General features: G+C 37.4%; 1 protein-coding gene across 2 annotated transcripts in view; it reads left to right on the top strand.

Annotated features, from left to right (window-relative positions):
* The window catches only part of znf438 (zinc finger protein 438), a 71,243-nt gene that overhangs the window by 40,868 nt on the left and 13,951 nt on the right, over nt 1–16,424 (top strand). For both annotated transcript variants that reach the window (XM_015354051.2, XM_015354053.2), the window contains exon 2: nt 5,380–5,522. The gene's annotated coding sequence lies outside the window, so the exon portion shown is untranslated. The remainder of the gene's footprint in view (nt 1–5,379; nt 5,523–16,424) is intronic.

Genomic DNA, 16,424 nt, shown 5'->3' on the forward strand with positions numbered 1-16,424 from the left:
TCCTTAGTATTATTTCATTGTAAATAACATGCTGAATAAAATAATAACATTATTATTTCGGTACTTAATATAAAAAAGTAAAACCAATTTATTGACTGTTAAACACCAATACTTCAATTCATTATGGCTACAGTAATATAAATCAATAATTACATGGTTATCATGGCACTATAAAAGAAAACACATTTTTATCACATTTTTTCACTCGTTCACTTACCAGGCTGTGGTATGCATTCAATATCGGTATCTTTTACAAGCACTTTTCCTGCATTAAACATGTGAGTCCCCTAAACTTAACTATTACACATTAAGAAAGTCTTACTTAAGTCTGAGAAAATGACGGTAGATACTGTTGAAGTGCTGATTTATAAATAGGTTTTGAGCATTCATTTTGTATTTCTGTTTATTACAACATGTGCCAATATTTGTTATATTTTCCTCTGTATCTTCTAAAAGTATGTTTTTGAACAACCACAGACATTCATATTTATGCCAAAACAAAGGGGGTCTTTAGTTTACAGAAACACACAATGAATTGCACGTCACAATGACATTAAAGTATTAAATGGTATTAAAGTGTTAAAACGTATGTAAAGGAACAAGTAACAGGTTTATTCCATGCTGAAAAGAGAAGAGAGAAAACACAGCGTTTCGATTGTGAAGCCTTGTTCAGGTGTGAGCCTTCTTGTTCTTTTGCAGACTACGCAAGCTGACGCAGCTACCCACCTGAACTACTCAAAATGTATGTATACATTTAGATTAAAATGCAGTGACATTTGGTGGACAAAAAATATCATTTTGTACCGTTTTTTTTTATCAGTTTCATTATATCAAGTATAATCTTTAAGCTTTTTTAAATTAAAAGCTTTAATTACAGCTGCATTCTTGGTAAAAAAATGGTCTTTTGTTGCAGAAGATGTACATGAAAATGTGTCTGTCAAGTCTGTAATAGAAATGAGGAATGAAGAACTTTTGAAATGTGAGCAAAGTGATATTATTTGTGAAACGGTATTTTCTTCTACTTACTGTAATAAAACAGCAATTTTAAGTGAACTCAAATGCATCCAATAAATCATTTGGCTTAACTCAGACAGCCTGCAGTAGAAAAGTACAGTATATTAGAAAAAAAGGCGGATAACTTTATTGGATTTTTATTTTCTTTATTGTCCATCATGATTTGGGACTGCCAGTCTATATTAAATTATTTCTTTCTAGAAGAGGATAAAATGTAAGTAAATCTTTACACATTTCAGCTCTCTCTGTTATGGAGTATGGAGTTACACAGCGGCAGATGTACACTGAAATCTTTTTCCTCAGCCAGATACGTTCACAGTTAACTTTACGTGCTGGTGCTTTGGCTCTTGTGTTTAAAATAGATGGTGCTTCTGCACTACAGCTGTCAAGACATTTGCGTACAAGGTGACTAAATTAACCAGGCTCTTTAAAGGGCTCCTGTAAGACGACTAAATGGCAGGGCTGAGTGAGCAGGCACGATGTATTTAGGAAGGCAGGGGGGGGGTATTTTCCTACAGTGTTGCATTTCATTTGATATTTTTTAATAATTCAAAGAGTGCTAGATCCATAGTGATTACACTATCTGGATGTTTTCTATTTTAAAGCCCAGAATTAGAGCGTTGCTCTGAAACAATGGAAGTGTCAAAGCGCATTATCTCCCACGCTGCCTGACAATTCAAAGGGGCTGAAGATGTAGCGATAGTTTTGGTGAACAGATGAATGATGGTGCAGGCTTTTTTCTTTCTTTCTTTCTTTTTTTTTAAAAAAACTTTTCACTCATGAGATGCTGTAACAAGGCTGTTCCGGAAGGATAAAAAAATGTTAAATGAATAATTTACACAATGCGTTTCTTTATTTATTCAGTATTAAGTTGACAGCTACTGCCTGGCCTAGCAGTCTCGTTATGCAAATTCGTGTCTTCTTTGTCTAATCTGAACCCAGGTAGAAATCTGGTATTTTGTGTTGTGAAGAAAAGAAAAAATAAAAGGCTCCTTTAAACTGGGCTTTTCTGATAGCTTGCAGTACCACCAAATACGTTTTTTTATTTTTGTCTAGCACATAGACATATTTGAAGTCAACATGCTACAGAATGCTCATTATAGTGTGTGTTTGGAGTCGAGGCAGGTGACCTTTTGTAAATTATAATGCATACGTTTGTGCAGTGCAGTAGAGAAGGTGCAGACTCTTATTCTTATGCAGCCTTAGTGCCCTGGTTTCTGACCTATAATATTGCTGCTTTTGTATGTACTGTGTATGACATTTTCTCGAAGCTTTTGAAAGCACTTTTGAAAGGAAAAAAAAATGTTCAGGGAAGTGAAAAGAAAGCAGTGTGGTATATTTGCTTTCCATGCGAACCTCTAAAACAAAGACAGTGGATATCAAATATTTCTGTCATTTCCATACATGTCCCGAGCACTTTCAAGCTCAGTGATACAATGCTTACGAGCAGGATGGGGCAAGGCAATTAAAAAACCTTATGTAAGACCCGGGTCTTGACACTCCACTTAGCGATTAGTTTATGAATCTTGTGTGCTCCTGCCTGTCCGAGGTTTGACCATAGCAGGCATGTTTTACTGCATTTCCTTTCATCACAGATTGCTGATGGGCAGAAAGCTTGACTTGCCTTCCTCTTATTGATTGTGCCTTGGAGGGCAGATGTTTGGGGATCCTCGGTGTGCTGTAAAACAGCCACCAGCTTGAATCCTGGAGTGAACTGTTCCAGTGTGAGCTGTCTGTCTTCATGTCGGGCTGCTGTTTTCATTCTGAACTACCTGTGCATCTTAGATTGGGATAAAAAACCGGAAAATGGTATCTAATGACCCGGAGAGAAAAAATATACTCACGCTACATCATTTTAGAGTAAAACCTTTTTAACCAACGAGACCCCTTGTCAGACTTTTCTAAAACGGTTTACAACGATTCACAGGTACTGCAGAATAACACAAACTAGAAGGAGAGTCTGTTGCCCGGGGTTATGTGCAGTTTAGAAACTCCACACGCCATTGTTGGGAGAATGTGACATAACATTTGCAATTGCCATAAATTACTAATGTCACAGAAAACAGACTTCTTATTTAGGAGGTCAGTGAGGTTGCTCTATATTCTTTTCTGGTACTCCGTGTTACTGCATTGGATGGCGCAGTGACAATAGGGCCACCAGTAGAGGTCACTGTGGAGACAGCTACAAGATTTGTCTCCCTCCACTTGTTGTATACAAATCCTGAATGTACTGGGAATGTCTGACTGTTCATGTGCTGTAGGGGTCTTATAAAAGGGTATGTCTGCAGGTTCTGAATTTCGGAAAAAGAAGAAGGAAAAGGCAGGGATGGGCTGTAGTTTCTCAAAATCTTAATTGGAGACGGTTGCTATCGTTCAAAGTGTTTTTTTGTTTTAATATTCATTTCATGATATTAACGAATATAAGAAATTGGGTGTGTTTTTCAGTCTTTCACAGCTCGGAGCTCCTCAGCAATGAAACTGTAATGAAGAACATTTAAAACTGAGAAGAGGGCACACTTGTTTACACAAAGGGCTGTGGGTATCTTGAACTTTTGATCTTGTCATGTTGTCCTCCTCTGGCATCTTTTTAGGACTGATAAGATGGGGCCCTCAGCTCAATCAGATACTAGCAGCCAAAATGAGTTAGATGGACCAAATGGTCCCTGTTGTTTCTAATCTTTCTTACGTTCATATTGTGGAACAGTCCAGGAATTAAGCTCAGACTAGGCAGTAGGCTGTGCCTCAGCTTTAAAAAGGTAATATTCTCCCCTCTCCCCCACCCAAAAACTAAACCATGGACAAGTGGAATCTTCTGTCATATCATTTGCTTGACTTCCATTATATCCTTGTGTAATCACAATAAACATCTTTTTGTGTCTTTTTTCACCTCAGAAATATTGCCCGCATTAGGCAGTTTCTATCAATGTTGTGATACTCTTGTTTTTTTTATAGTTTTATAGTACTTTTTTGGTCTTTTTCCTTATCACTGTGAACAGTGTCCTTGGGTTTGGAAAGGCACTTTGTCATTGAACAAAAGAAAAGCCCAGCTGGTGTTGTGGGCTTCTGGATGCTATGTAATTTACAGACACTTCTGTTCTTAGATGCCAGGAGGAGTTTATTCCGAAACATGCATTACTCCTTTCCTTTGCAGTGATAGGGGTGTACAACAGCAAGGATGGTTTCCTTTCATTCTTCCAGAATTTTATTTACACGTTGTGACCCCAAAAAGTTTCCCTCAATGCAGTTATTTGATAAACTGTGCCTGGTACATAACCCTATTTTATCAGTACACAGAATTATGTTGTCACATTATTTTTAATCCCAAAGTTATGTATTATTTTACACTATTTTATAGCCACTTCATTTGTACATTTCACTAAACATACTGAATGCAATTGATTGACTAATTTGGTGCAAGTCTGTTGGCATCATACAGTAACTCACTTATATTTTAGAAGCCCCTTTTTACAGTCATGTTTTTATTAGCACAGTCACCTATATCTTAATGTTATCAGAGCCATTCTTCCACTTCCATACACTTCTCTCAGAGCTCAGACACTGAATAAGAATGACTGACACACATGATTGCCTTGAAGCAATTTCACCTTTCCCTGCCCCATTTTATTTAGTTATTATAGGTGGCTTGGTGCTGTTGAAATCAGTGCCATACAAATCTTGGGTGTTGAGTTTGATTTTGACCTGGGGTGTCTTCTTTGCAGCCTTTGCTTGTTCTAGCTGTGCCCGTGTTTTTTTGGGGGGGAGTGCCCTATATTCCCCACCTCCTGAAGACATGCTGGGTGAGGTAATGGTTGTCTCTGTGCCTCTGTGTGTGTCCTAGGAAGGACTCGTGTCCCATCCAGGCTGTAATACTCCCTTGCTCTCTACACAGGACTGCTTACCAAGTTAAAGTGACGTTCTGATAATAAATGTACAGAGCAGTTCTCTGACTATGAGATGGTAACATACTGTAGCAGATGGCTTTCCTACTTGTATAGTTTTAGGACTTGTGGACAATTTTTTCCTGCTCACTTCACTGCTGTATTTCTCTCTACCCCTGAAGAAGAATCTCATGCATCATAGGTCCATGACAGGTGGATATATTATGAAAGGATATAAAAAAGGCAGAGGCTTAATTTAAACCTGAATCAGTCTCAAAAATACCTGCATATCTGTTTTTCCCAAGTGTTTCTTTACCCACACTCTGTTTAAATGTTATTACATTTACAATTGCACAGAGGAGGTTTTCCTTGTTCCTCTTGTGAGAGTCTTCCATATCCTGACGCCATCCGCCATCGTTTTAATCTTTGACTCATTAATCTGTTCATTTCCGATTACAAAACATTGTTTTCCTTCATTGCATTGCAGCTCATCTCTGGCAAGACAGGAGCTCTACGAGACGTTTATCAGGTTAGAGGGCAGACATCTGAAGACAGCCTGGGGCTTCGTGATGAAAAAAGACTGAGCTGGTAATAGAATGTTTGTGAAAACTTGAAACCCAGAAACATAAGGTAAGACCCAATTTTGAACTATTCTCTTTTTACCTCTTAGAAAGCATTTGCTTCTGTTTGTTGGTTATAGTTTGGAAGCAACAGACATGTAAAGCATTTGGTTACTCCTACTGGCAGTTGAAGGTTAAGTCTTAATGCTTTCAGTTATTCAAAAAATATTATTCTATGATGTACATGTCTCCTTCAGTATGATAAATGGGTGTCACGTTACTATATCAAAGCCATAATCTTTCCTATTTTTCACTGCTGTTTTATGTAATAATCTTTTGCCCTTTTCTTACATCACCGAATGTAGCTCAACGCCAGGTCATACTTTTATAGATCACAGTTTTTTTTTCCGTCCCTGATACTCCATGGAAATGGAATAAGGAATATTCTGAAATAATTCTGGAAACTTCAATACTTGCGTCATGCTTTATAATTATGACTGTTATTATAATTTGAAACTTTGGAAGTGGTACTTATTTTAGGTTTGGGCTTGCCTGTGGGTAGTACTGCAGTGGCCCTTGTTGCAGTCTTGCTGTAGGCTGCTGTCCCAGCAATCCAGCCTCCAATGACGTGGCCTTGATTGGAAGAGGGATTCAGCTCTCTCTGGTGACACCCCAAGCTCACAGCACCTCAGCAATTCACCACTTATTTTATGACCAAAAGGAACCTAAATTATTATTGCGTTAACATGCGTCGTGTAGTAGTTACCCAGGCAAACTATACCGGCCCCTTTTTTTTTTACCCTGCATCCTGTTTTGTTGGCAGTCTCCATAATAATGAAATATAGTACTTTTTTAAAAATTAAAAATCCAACTAGGCCTAGAGACAAAGCCATAGTCAGGGAGGGGCTACTGCTTCGTAAGCATGTCATCTGCCCTGGAGACAAAGGCAGCCCCTCAGCTGTGACCCATCAAGATCGCTCACTTGTTCTTATATTACCTGCAGTCTTAAGAGCTGTGAATCAACCACATGACCTTTCTCTCAGGTGCAGAACACAGACATAAACCACTGAGATGGCAGCACTTATGAAGTAACATTTAAAGGCTTAAGTTCTTTAAATTTAGGCCGTCCCAGATGCCTAATTTTCTGTCTGTGAGGCTCCTAAGATTATGGTGTTGCCAGTTAGCAGCAGCAAACTACAAGCGCCGATGGATTTCACAGTCAAGTCTGCTTTTACCCCTGCAGCTTTTTCCAATTTAAGAAAGAAGTACCTTATTAAATTTGCTGAAGGTCATGTCTGGTTAATTTAACAGCTTTACTGTACTAACTATGGTAATTATTCTCAGAATTCCCTTTGATACTCTGGGACAGTGTTTCCTAGGTTTTTATGCCCAATGAAGACCTGAGAGCTGCAGCTAATTAGCATTGTGACCCCTTCAGCCTATTGATGGATTTTAGTTTTTCTTCTCTAAAAATTGGTATAGTATTCTACTGCTTCAGTTAAACTCAATGACATTCTCCCAGGAAAGGGATCATAACTTCCAGTCACTTCTGTTAATACAAGTTTCCTATTATATTACACATTTAAGCAGTATTCCATCATATTGGATTGTGGTTGTGCAAATAGATGGAAGTCTCCTGGACTGTTTTTCTTCATGGGTAAAGAACTGATTGTACAATCTTGATTTTGTTACGAAGGCTTATTATCTGGGTAGAAAAACATGTTTTCATACATGTTGAAAGCCTCAGATACAAACTCCATTGTGTTTTTTAACTGTATAGGTCTGTGGATTTGTAAATCTGTTTAAAATGTATATTGCTTTTTGAACTTTTCCGTCAATTTTCAAAGTTGCTCGTTTTAAGTACTACATATACCTCTGAGCGATGTCATCTCTCAAGAGAAAATTGAAGCATGAGAATGAGAAGTACTTGCTCAACTCTAATACATAATCACTTAGGGCAGATTGAGGAAGCAGCTAAAGCACAATCTGTCTTTGTATAACATTAGCTTTTTGACTTTAGACTTCAATCAATTTCCAACAGCAATAAAGCAGGTAAATGCAGAGGGTCTTCTTCACTATCTTAAGATATTTATGGTCTCATCTGTGAGTGTAATCTTCATAGCTGACTTGGGTTTAATCTTGATTTTTCTTTGCTGCATCTAGTATCCCTGGCCAGTGCATTTAATATTATTTTAAAATAAATCCAATTATCTCCTGTTGCATGCACTATACAGATCTAATTGCTTAAGACACTTTCATGTAGATTTAGCGATTTTTTAACCGCTGAACTCAGTGCATTCTTGATACATATCAATTTGTATAGTTTGTACCAACTGTACTATTTGATTAAAGGGCCACCACCTTGTGCACAATATGGACATCATTTCGAAAATTACTGAGAAGTACCAAGAGATCCCAGCTGATTTTAATACAGTATGTTCCCCAAAGCTTTGCTTATGAGTTGTGAATGACAGTGTTTGAGTAGCTCTTTTCTTTGTTCAGGCCTGATGGTGAACCAGGAGAACAAATACATCTAATACATCTACCTGTGTGACTGCAGTGACCGTAGCTTGACTTTGATCCAGATGTTAGAACCCTCGGCTCTTGGGACAGCTTAGTTAGTGTCCCAAAATAAATAAATATATTGCGTTATTCACCGTGGTTCAGACGAAAGCTTTCATAAAAGAACAATGATCCTCAGGCCAGACTTCTTTAATTATCTTTTAAAACAAAAATAGCTAAGTTTGTTCTGACTTTTATCAGGGATCATTTAATATGATCAATTAACACTTTCCTGTAATCATAAGGAGTTTTACTATCCTTGTAGTTCACAAGGAGACATACATTTAGATTTTAATTCTTCCATTTTTGCTCACTGAGCCATAATTTAAGAATAAAACACAAAAATAGTGTGTTTACAGTGACTGGTACATAAAACAACATACAGGTTGGAAATGAAGGACAGGTCGGAGGATGCCATCTTGCATTTAAGATTTTAATAGGTTCCCCTCATCAAGACATTAGATGATATACCAACACCCAGAATTTGTGCGTATATAATATACTGTAGTTACCATTATAACACAAGACAGGATACAGGTCAATTGAAACCTACTGCAAATGTAAGATTATGAGTCTGAAATTAACCTTACTTGTAATATATATAATTATCTTATTCAGCAGCAATAAAAGCTGCACCCAATTTGAAAACTTGACATACACATTTTTGTATATTTCAAGTAATTGGAGAACACAAGAAGACTAGGTGCACAACAGAGGTTCTTAAGGCTGTTTCGTGTTATTTAAGGAATATGACTAATCCACAAGGTTATACTTAGTTCTGAAAGATGATAAAAATAGCTTTGCTCCTGGGTCTTACAAATCCTTTGTATTTTCTTTATTATTAAAGTAAGTATTAAGTACTTACCAGGCATCATGTAGAAATTACAGTCTCCACTGTGCATTTTACACAATACCTGGACAGTCACATTCCTTGAATTCTCAACTGATGATACACTGATACCTATATACAGTGTTTTTTGTGAGCGCTTCACGGTAAGGCAGGACAAACTAACTAAAAGTAATTTTTGCTGTCCCCAAGCAGTCATACTTTTCTCCTTTGTGGTAAAATACAGATTCCACAATATGAGGATATATTTGGGGAAAGAGATTTGTTTTAATACCGTCAGGCTCGCCCCGGCTGCTGCTCTGCAGGGGGGTGGGGGTGGGGGGATTGGCATCCGGTCCACCCCAACCACTCAGAACCGGTTGCCATGAACACCAAGTGACGGGAGACCTGGATCACCTGGAGGCAATCACCATCCTGGCGTTCCAGGTGATTCAGGGATATTTAAGGGCTGCTAGGAATCTGCTGAGGGGTCTTGAGTTTATAGAGTTTGGACTCTAAGCCTCCCAAGTCTCAAGTTTGTTCCTTTCATATCGATCAATGTGGGTTGTATAAGGGAGGCAATAACAAAGCAAGGGGGAGATCCAGTAAGTGTGGTCGATTGAACAAGCAAAAGTCAAGCTCTTGTGTTTTGAATTTCTCCTCTTGACTGAGCTTGACTCTTGCTTGTTCTCTCGACCACACTTACTGGGTCTCCCCCTTGCTTTGTTATTGTCTCCTTTGTACAGACCGCATTGACCGACCCAGTGCTAGGACCATTCGCCTGTTTTGGATTCACCCTGTTTTGGATAATTCTCCAGTGCTTTCGCTTGTTTCCACCTCAGTGGCGAGCCTGCAGTTCTGTGACCGCTGCCTGGCTGCACAACTACAGTTTCATCTGTCTCTCACCCAGCAAGGGGGTTCTTCTATACAACTCCCGATCCACTGCTAGACCCACCAAGCAGCGGGATCAAAACAGATTCACAATGTGATGTGTTGCTGTGAAGTAGTAATACTAACCTCCCAATCTTTCCTTATATCTGCCTATAATACAAATTTGCAAAAGCGGAAACAGGATCACTCATTTGTTTTGTTTGAGCAATATAGTACCCAAATATAATATATAAAGTGTGATTTAGACTTTCCTTTGTGTAGATCACAGTCAGCAGAATTACTCCTCAAATGACCTCTGCTAATACCTCCTCTTGTTTGTAACACTTGTTCTTGTAAATGTTCTTATCTCTAACAATAAATCTATCTTTATAGGACCACAGCAGTCCTCTGTCAGCATATTCAGTGTAAATGGTAGTCCAAAAACCATGCTCTTAACACCTGAATCGTAATTCAAAACATGCACGCTTTACTGGAACCCAAAAAACTGAGACTTCATTGTAGCAGAACTTCTAAATCCCACATGCTAAATGTTAAGAGCTGAGAGTTTCCATGAATAACAAGTACATTTCTCAAGGCTCACATTTCTATTGATCCTTTTCGCCATTTGTTTCATTGATTGCCTTTCACTAAGCTTTGAACATAGTCCTCCCTGCACTAGGTTAATTAGCATCATAGAGTTCTGTTTATTTACAAAGATCAGCATTGTCAGCTGCACACTTAGAAAGAGTGGGGGGAAACTTGCCGCTTTGTGCAATGTTTTCATCCTTTCATCTCTAACTGCAACATGCATCTGATAAAACTAGACAAATAATACGCTCAAGACTAGAAATTTGCTTCCTACACAGACCTGAAATTTAATGTGTTGGGTTTGCTTATAATTACCTTAGGACTGAAAAGCAGATGTTTTCGTAATGCCCTTCTTAAGGGTGTTGTGTTCTTATTATAATTAAATTGCTTCATCATAAAAGTTGTGGGAAATATTTGTTTTTACTAAGTAGATACCAGGTATGGTGTAAATAGAAATAGGAAAACTGATTTCACTTTGTAAGAATATTTTGTGAATATACTGAAAGATAAACACCTGACTTTCTGAAACTACCATTGAAGTGGAAAAATCCACTAGAAAATCTTTTTAGTTTTACAGTGAAGTCTTGAAGCCTTGTCCTTTATCCCAGCACTTCATCAATCATTCTAGAAAATGTACAGCTTCTATACTGTTCCCTTTCACATGGTGAATTTCCAGTCTTCTCATCAGTACCTGTTCCCTGGAGATTGCCTATCAGTTCAAGTCAAATCTATAATTTATTTGATCATTTCACTGGTTATTTTCCTTTTTCTGTGTGCTGATGCTTAGCTGTAGTCCAAGTGGAGATGATCACATATTTCCATATGCTTGCTGGAAGGTACTGTATTTCAATACCTTGAGTCCTAAGCATCAATGTAGGAGTGAAGTGATGTGAACAGTGTTCATTAAGACATAATGGCCAAAGGAGGAAAGTCCCAGCAAATGGCTTTTTTTTTGCAAACTACCTCACATCTTTAAGGTTTTCTCATTTAGAAATGTAATCTAGAATGTGAGATAGCCCTTTACATATCACAGAAGACTCTGAAACTAAGAAGGTGCTCTTATTCATTGATGTTTGGGGCTATGCAGTGTGAAAGACACATTTTTGTCAGTTCTGCAAATAATAAATATGCATACACAGATATTGAGTGTAATTAGGCACTATACTGTTAAGCATTGATACATATAGTTATTTCTAATCATAAATCCTGAAAACACAAACATTAGTTATTTAATTTACAGCAGCTTCTTTAGGAAAAACCTGTTCACTGTTTTATTTGACGATTTTCTTATTGTAAAAGTCGGGTATGTAAAGACTATATCCTCTGTAAAGGACAGAAATGAAAGCAATTCTAAAAGTTGCTAAACTACAACCGTCTTGTGTCCCAAAGAGATTACATCAGGTTTTAAGTTAGACGTATCATGTGCACTGAGTGCACAAAGCATTACAACTTCTGGATGGATAAATGATCATAGTAATCTTTTGAGCACAATACTATGAAATATCTTCTAATCATTTACATTGGTTGCTGCAGCCATTAGTCAAAATGACTATTAACATGCAGTATTATCAAGATTTAAGTTAATATGTATAAAATGAGAAATCAGTATTTTGTGTGGTTTGTCTTAAATATCGGTTTGACTAAGGTATTGTATATTTCAGCTGACAGTAGGGAACAATAAACAGTCCCAAAAACTCATTAAAGGGGAGAAGTGCCTCTTTTTGTTACCATTGACTGCACAGCCAGGCAGCCTTATCTGCTGTGGTGCATATGTCAACACAACAACATAATTATATATATGAGAGGATGCCATTTTTCTGAACTTAATTGTTTAGCACTTACCTAATTGATCATCGAGTTTTATTATGGACTTTGTTGTGCAAATGTGGTTTAAAAAGTTGTATGATGACTTGCAGGTAAAAGGTTGAAAGCCACAATGAGAAGTAACTCATGCTGAAATAAGTTTGATGACTTTTGACTTTAAAAACTGAAGAACCTTTAAAATGGCTTCACTTTTTCACTGGGAATTACAGGTGTTGCTGTTGCAATGGTGAAAAGGGACCTTTCATGAGCAGAAATATTAAATGATTACAGTACTATCCAGTATCATCCTGTGCAAGTTATTTTGTCTCTCCGGCGATGGATTTGACCTTTAAAAAACAAGCACAGTAATAGTGTGCCCCAATTGCAAGACTTACAATCTTTATCATAATTCTGTAGGTATTACAATAGTACATTAACTGTATCTCAGCCCAGATAATCATGCCTTTTTTCCATCTTATTAGTGGAAATCACATATAATTATATGCAGTTATGTTTCAGTTAACAACTATGAAGAATATTGTGCTATTTAAAAGCCTATATATATTTATCATGGAAAACAAAGCTAATTATCTGCACCGATGGAGTCCTGTCATGAAATATGGACCTTTCCTGATATGTCTATAAATTATGACCGTGCTCAGTTTGCCAGGAATTTAAATTAAGTGGTGAATTGAATAGAGCATCATTTGTTTTAAATGTGGTGTGCAGGAGTGCTACATAAAATCAAAGTGATTTTGTGCTTGCATACATTTTAAACTCTAATCAAAGCTGTTTACAGCTAAGAAGTATTCAGGATATACTAATGCATTTGTGCCAACAGCTATCTACTACATTACTTCCCTGGAACTCACAAGTTTTTTTAATGACTTTTGTGACATAGTAGATTAAGAGATTACCCTGACAACAGACTCACATCTGTTATAGAATATTTATTAACAGTGTGGTTAAATTAGAAACAACACAGAAACATTAGCTCTGCTTTTGTTGCTTAGATTAATTTACTGTATATTCTGTCTCCATTCTTGAAAACAAATTAGCCTTGCTAAGTGTAAATTCAGAACTGAAGTTCTAAATACTGTTGAGTTAACTCAAACCTGTTTTCTTGAAAGATTCTAGTGAATCATCTTCTGTCCTATAGCCTGGCTGTGCAGACTGGTCAAAACGCACAACATCTTTGCGTAATGTGGTGTCTCCTTTTTCTAGTTCCCATTCCCTGTTTCCTCTTGTACTGTATATTTTCTTCCCATTAGAGTCCTACTGTAAGTAACTGATTAGATGGAGCTATTCAGTTTCTTGCAGGATTTTGTAAACAAAGTTCAACTTCCCACACATTCTTTCACTATTCAGAAATTGGATTTCCAGAAATTAAGCTGAAATGAGCCTCTGTTTTCAGATTCTGGGCTTGGAATGGTGTTTTTATCTTGGCATTGATGATTTTAAGGTTTTGTCTCCTTATAGTTCTTAGAAATCTGTCTCTTTTTGTAACTGATCTTTAGAAGAGGTTAAACGAATATTCCTGCACTGATGCTGTCAGCCTTGCTAGTACGTGCGTGCATGCTGACACATTTTTTGACATTGGCAGCTGTCACCAGTACAGCAAGTAGGCGTCCAACAGGTACGTTTTGGACCACACTTATGTACCGATACAGTAACACGAGATTTCACATGTCCTGGCAGCTTTATCTTCTCAGTCGGTGTATTTTGGTGTAGCTTCTCAGCTTTGGTGTATTTTGGCAGAAAATTCCTTCTTTCTCAAATCCCTTTTATTTTTACAACTTTTACTTGGATCTGTCGACTCTCCCTTGAGTCATCGCCATTAATGGCCCTATTTGGAGTTACCGGGTCTTAAGACTATAGTCTGACAGAGTGGCTGTCTTAGCCAGACAGGAATCCTTACCAATTAGAAGAAGGCACCCTCTTCCATCCACAGTACATTGGATCGGTGGTAAGTGAGTATATTTCACAATGCCTGGCAACTACTTCAATCATCTGGACATTGTTAACTATTTCTTGTCTGCATGACCTGCCTCTGATTGCCCACTCACAATGTCTGATGCTGGTAAGTGTTACAAGAGTGACTAGATACGTACATTTCTGGTCTTACAGGAACTTAAAGGAATGGAATCCTTTGGGGCTCGAACATAGGGGACTTGATTCGAGTATTCTTAATCCTCACCAGCATTGACAAAAACAAAGGGCAAAACCAATGGGTTTCATCAAAATCTACAGTGAAATTCAAACCAGAGGAATAAAAACAGAAATTAAGGGGAAATGCATAAATCTGAGAAAAGGAGGAATTGATTTTCATGTTGTTGAAGCTAGTGCTCTGGCCTCTCATAAGAAATGGCTAGATAAGATTCTTGGATCAATTAGTTGCTAGAAGCCAAACAGGATAAATAGGCCAAATAACATCCTTTTGTTTTTAGCCTTTCTTAAGTAAGAAAACCGTAATTCTGGAAACCAGCACAAGACTAGCAGAGGAAATAAATATACTGTATATACTGTTATACAGCTAAAGAATGCATGCACTCTTTCAGTGAAATAGTACAAATAAATGCTTTTATCACATTGACTATCGCAGGCTTCTTTGTTCTCTCCAACCTCTGTTTGTTTGTGAAAGAATTAAATTATTTTGCTTTTTTTTCATCTTAAATGTCTTTCTATTGCAAAAAGGTTTTACTTTTAAACCCGTCAGTTTAAGAATTACCATACCGTACTCACTTGCTACTCATATTTTGCAAATGCTTTAGAATTAGCTCTGGATTAACCTGCTTGTGCCAAAGGGCTGTCTCTTGTCTTCTTGGTACATGACCTGTCATTAGGTCCTTCACACGTATTCATCTGCACATTTATACCCACATTATTTACTCATCTGTTCCATATTGTTGTGATCCAGGTGTATTGCTAACTGTGAATTGAATATCGTCTGCTCTTCTTGTACATTTATGTTTGATATTTTTTATCTATTACCTGCAGTTGGTGTGGATACACAATAATTCTTCACTGAGTGTTTGTTTCTCCATCCACTCAGCCTGGTTTTTCGGGTTACAGACACTGAGTCACCACTGATTGAAAAGGATTCTTTCTTATTCTTATTCTAATTTATAGACTTGTCGTTAATCTTTGCTCTAGTCCGCATGCTTTAACTGTTCAGCCTGCGTATTGTGCTTGCTTGACCTTGTCTGATAGAATCAGCTAATACTAAAAGAGTGGAACTTCGGTCGTAGAATATAGTTACATCTGACCCCATGCCCCAGCACGATTCATAATCTTTCGAGGGATCCCTGCACTTATTCAAGAAAGCTGATATGTTTAACATATGCGATTTGTTAGCATTAAACTTGAAACCTACGTTTCGGTCCAAAAGGAAATGTTAGTTTGACTGACCTTTTTGCCATAACACTGAATTTTCTGTTTCTTTGCCTTTTCTTGAAGCTCATGATTAAACAGATGGTTTATTCCCTTGAATATGAACATATGTTAGGTGCAGACAACATCACAAAGGGTGACCTAAATAATTCCAAAGGTGGTTAACATGCATATTGGTATGGGTAGAAAAGCATTTCCTTGCCTTATAGGTATGGTTGACTCTAAATGCAGTAACTAAGATCTTTATTTTTACCACATGTATCCTTTAAATATCAATATTTTCTGTTAATGTGTTACTGAAGATCACATCCTGTCTCCCCCCCTTCTTTTCACAGCTGAGTAGTGAAGAATAATTCTTTGAGCACTGATTTCATTTTCTCCCTGACTGATTTACTGCTCCAAGAAGCATGAGATTACACTCTAAATCCTTTTCAGAATGCACTGTTCTCCTCACGCTGGTTAAATCTCCATTTAATAACAAAGAGGAAGCAATAAGAAAGGGGATTCTCTATGGATCTTATTTGCCTAAGCAACATAACTTCAACTAAAGCTTATTTTAGATGAAATAATACAGTGTTTCTGTGGCTTTCTTTTTAATAATTGAGGTTTTCCTTGCTCACATGGCAGTGAGCGAAAGACTAGTGATAAGAATATAAGGACAAAAGTAATGTTTCTAATAAGAGGTGGCCATTCAGGCCATGTTACGTATAAAAGCATGTTCAATCATAGCATACAAACAAGAATAATTCAGATGTATGTAGTGGTTATGCTCAACACTCATTAGAAGGGATAGTGGGGTTTCAGCTATGTAGCAGAGAATCAGCTGATTGGTCAGAGCTGGACAGTGAATCCCTATTCCTCAGAGCTGATGGTGCTTCTGGAGCCATAAATAAAAAAATAACACTTAAAATACCATCAGAAACAGAAGCTGGA

Source organism: Lepisosteus oculatus, chromosome 6 (assembly GCF_040954835.1).
Source record: "Lepisosteus oculatus isolate fLepOcu1 chromosome 6, fLepOcu1.hap2, whole genome shotgun sequence".
Classification (NCBI taxonomy): Eukaryota; Metazoa; Chordata; class Actinopteri; order Semionotiformes; family Lepisosteidae; genus Lepisosteus; species Lepisosteus oculatus.